This window comes from Lotus japonicus, chromosome 1 (assembly GCF_012489685.1).
Source record: "Lotus japonicus ecotype B-129 chromosome 1, LjGifu_v1.2".
Classification (NCBI taxonomy): domain Eukaryota; kingdom Viridiplantae; phylum Streptophyta; class Magnoliopsida; order Fabales; family Fabaceae; genus Lotus; species Lotus japonicus.
The window spans coordinates 19,080,595-19,085,450 of record NC_080041.1 but is presented as its reverse complement, the minus strand read 5'-3'; positions in this window follow the sequence as shown (position 1 = coordinate 19,085,450).

Sequence of the window (4,856 nt, the reverse complement as noted above, 5' to 3'; positions counted from 1 at the left end):
GGCAAACTATACAACTGTATATGAAGTTCTTGTTTACAAAGAGATTGCTTCTAAAAAGCTTATAGTAAACACAATGAATTCAAGATGAAAGAAAGCTTAGAAGGTTTGAATATTGCTTGCGTGTGTGTAAGTTCTTCTAGCCGAATCTTTCAATCTTCAGCCTCTATTTATACTCCAAGGATTAGGGTTTGAACGTTGCATGGGAATGCTACCGTTGGAGGACAGTTCTGGAATTTCCAGCTTCTGCTGTGGCTGAGAATGTTAGGTTAGGTCGTCAGGATAGTACATTAGCTTTTGTACTTTGGATAATGACTTGACCTTTAACCTTGTTTGACTTCTGATCAGAGGAGCGCTTCGTGTTGGAACTTGTGAAGCTTGTTGATCAGAGTCAGAAGGAAGCATGGATCCTCTGACCGTTGTACCTTCTGATCTTCACTTCAGAGGATCAGTACATGGTCTTCAGAGCCAGTTGCTTCTGGACTTCAGAGTCTTCACTCTTCAGCTTCTGGATCTTCAGAGTCTTCTACACCATCAGAACTTCTGAGCTTTCAGATGTTCTGGGTTGTCAGAACGTCTGGACCATCAGAGCTTCAAGTGAGCTGAGTCCTTATCAGAGCATGAAATACTTCAGATCTTCTGAAGCTTTTCTACTGTTCAGACTGAACATAGAGATTGCGAAAGCGTTACTAGGATCACTCTTTAAGCACAGTGCTTCTGATTTGTGTGAGTTTATGTCATGGTCAGAACCTATTAAGAGCACACTCACAGAACACGTTAGAGTACCATAATTGTTCATATCAAAAGGTTAACTTGTAATCATCAAAACATAGAGTTGTACTACTAGATCAAAACTTGATCTTACAAGCTACAAAACCTATTGGTAATGCTCTTTATTAAGATTCATTGAGTAATTTTCTGAGTTTTCATGAGTTACATTTTAGCTTTATGTTATGTTTATCTTTCCCTATCTTGGGTTGCAATTAAGAGATTTTTTGGTGTGTTTGCTTTCCCTTAAAGTTTTTTTGTTGAGTCTTGGTCTATATTCTTCCATTAGTGCTTTTTTATGCTTTCCTCATTTGATTAGTTGATAGGTTATGAATAATAATATTGCTTATTTTGATACTTGCCAATAACAGTCAAAAACAATTGCTTATTGTCAGTTTTATGTCCTGCTTTTAATATTGGTTAAACTGTCTTTAAGAGTCAGTTACAAAGTTTAATGTTATTGCACTTTATTAGGAGACATTAGTGAGCTCTTGGGTTGCCAATAACCCCACAACACCCTTTCATACTCATCGAATCTTGAAACGAAAAATTGGGGAAAATTGAATCCTGTCAAAAACACCCTCACCTCCAACAACTCAGCAACCCCACCCATACCCAGCAACCAAAACCAAACTCATTTCTTAATTCAAGTCCCACCATTTCTTCCCTCTCATACCACCCACCACACAAGCACCAAATCCACTAAGTCAAAGCTGTTCAAAATCATCAACGACGAAGCAAATATGGGTCGCGAATCTGGAAGGGCAAGACGAAGCAGATTTGGGTCGCAAATCCACTAAGTCAAACTGGTGCGTCAATCTGGGGCGTCGATCTGAGTCTGAGAGTGAGGAGTCTTCCTTTATTGATGGGTTTTAGGGGTGGGTCGCGAGTGAGGGAGGGATGGGTTTCAGGGGTGGGTCGCGAGTGAGGGAGAGATGGGTTTCAGGGGTAGGTCGCGGGTGAAGGAGGGATGAGTTTAGAAGCTTTGTTTTGGAAGAGGTGAGGGTGGGTTGCGGGTGAGGGTTTCAAGGAGGTAATGAGGAAGAAGATGATGAGATGGAGAAGATGGAGTTGTGGATTTGAGTTTTTCTATGTTTAACGTGTTTATTTATTTTTTTGATTTTGGTAAACTGATTTTGTTAAACTGATTTTGTTAATTAGATTAGGGTTAGATAGTTAATTAGTTTAATTTTAGTTAATTGGATTAATAAATCTGACTTGTATTTTATTTTTTAATTATTTTAAAAATCCATGTAAGCATTTTCATCCTAATCAGCTTGCCACTTCATCACTCGCCGGAGCTCCGGGCTCCGGCGAGGACCTTCTCCAAACAAATTGCAAACGAGAGGACACAGATTTGCAAATTTTCCGGAGAGGGACCTATTTCAGACGGCGAGACAAAAATAGGGACCAAGTAGATGATTAACCCTAAAAATAATTGCTTATTGTTAGTTTTATTTTTTACTTTTAACTTTGGTTAAAGTATCTTTAAGAGTCTGTTACAAAGTCTAATGTTTTTGCACTTTATTAGGGGTCATTGATTAAGCTTCATGATTGTCAATAACTGTTAAAAATAATTTCTCATTGTCAGTTTAGTTTCCTGTTTTAAATCTTGGTTAAAGTTTCTTTAAGAGTCAATTACAAAGTCTAATTTTATTGCTCTTTATTAGGCGTTATTGAGTAGGCTTTTTGGGTTTCCGGAAGGTACATTTTAGCTCTATAATATAGCACCTTCAGTAAGAGGTAATGATTACGCAATGAGTCTCTGCATTTCATTCATAGGTCGACACGTTATTGAGTTGTTTCCATTTCATACAACTTCTCCCCTGATGAAACATATTTCGTAGTGGGTTTTGAAGTGGCAAGGTTTGCAAAAGAAAGTGTTGAGCTTCGCTAGATGATAGTTGTAGAGTGGTTTGAAAGCTACTTGATTGAAAATGGTTATTAAAGCTCTAATTTTGAAAAGAAAATGAGTAATCCTTTATTTAGTTATCTTTTTGTTTCATATTTGTATTTCATTTAATCTACTATATGATGGCATTGTATGATCAACTTTAAAATTATTTAAATTAGTTTTTTCTAAGTTAACACCCAAATGCCATATCGGATTGGTAAAAGCTAAGGTGAGACAAAAACTCATGAAACATGGTAGAGAAGTTATGAGAAGCAATTTGGATCCCATAAAAAATATGAAATAAACTTGAACGAATAAAAAATTAGTGGTTGTTAAAGTTACTGTTATACCCCTTCCTCATATTACTATTATATTTCTTCCTCTTTTATGTCTTCCCATGGTTACCATACCCCTTCTCTTCTTATATTTCGCTATGAAAACATCTTGACCCATTCAACATGGCCAGAAGCTCGCTAGAGACCAAAGTTCAAGCCACAAAGACTTTCCTTACGAACATTTTCACATGCAGCTGCAATACATATATAAATATAAGTATGATAATACGTTAGCGAAGATATGTCAAACGACACGCACCACGAGTAGGATTAGTCGAGGTGCGAGACAGTTGTCCTTGACACCCGTTATAATAACAAAAAAATATACCGGGCAAAAATATTATATATTAATGAATAGTAAGGAAGTAATTAAATTATTTCATTATATGAAAGTGATAAGCACTAAAATTTTACAAGTAATTAAATTATTTGAAAAAATATTCAAATTTATATTTACTTATATCTAAAATTAATTTTATTATATTAATTCATAAATTTTCTTTTAATGAATGTGATAAAAATAAGACTAATTTAAAAAAAAACACAGTATTAACAAAAATGAATATCCACGTGCAACGCATATCACAATAGATCCAGACCTGGTCCCTACTTCATTTTCATTACATGTACACTGACAGCCACCATGGAGCCTCAAGTATGATGTGCTTTTTAAAATTTAAAACTAAACATATTATTTGGGGTAGCTTTAGTACTTATTGCAAAGTCTTTGTGAGTAGTAAAGAAGTAAAATTTAATTGGTGGCTTCAAATGTAAAGAATTTCATGGGTGATTTAAGGGTAAACCACATTTTTTAACCATATAATATTATTTTTTATTCGACAGTGTAGATCGCTTACCTGTTACTTGAGTATAAATTGAGAAAATAGAATTTAGAGTCATTTTTATATTAACAAGCCTATTCACATTTAACCTAAACTAACAACGCATATACAATACAAACCACCACACCCAAGGAGAGGGAGGCAGACTTAACACATGTACTTTTATGAATGTTAATTTTATGAAATCAATGTCATTAACTAATAGATTATCCACTATAATAATTGATCATATTCCCAAATGAATGAAAGTGTGTGCTAAACCGGGCATATTCAAGAAGAACGAATGTAGTATATGATAATCAAGCATACTCATAGCCAAACGAGTGTAACGACTGGAATTTATTGATTTTACATTAATTACCTTTGTACGATAATTAAAAACTCACAACATAAATAATAACATTTGTTTACAAATGATTTATAAAAAAATAACTTGGAGGAGATATCTCTATAATAATGGGTACGTTTTTTTTTTTGAGTAAAATATAATAATGGGTACGTTAAGAAATGTTTGATTGTTTCAGCAAATGATATAAAAAATTAACTTGGATGAGGTATCTCTATAATAATGGGTACGTTAAGACTTGATTGTTTCACTTTAAGGTATTAAAAAATAACCTGCATACATTATTATTTTGCAAGAGATTAGATAAAAAAATTACTTTTATTTATTAATCGTGATTTTAAAAATAAAATATTTAATTTAATTTTAAATACATTTTTAAAAGTAAATACATAGATGATTTATGATTTAAAATCTAAACTAATTAGGATTAATTATTTCTTATATATAGATTATTTCTTATTTAATAATGAATGTATAGAATATTTTGATTTAAATTATGATTTGAACTGACTATTACAAAATATCCGTATTTATAGGAAATGTGGAACAATACGTTCTCAATTTTATTCTCAATGTAATTATTTCAATTGAAAAAAAATATCATATATCCATTACTTTTTTTTTTCAATACATCGGAAAACTATATATTACTTCAAATATATATAAAAAATCTA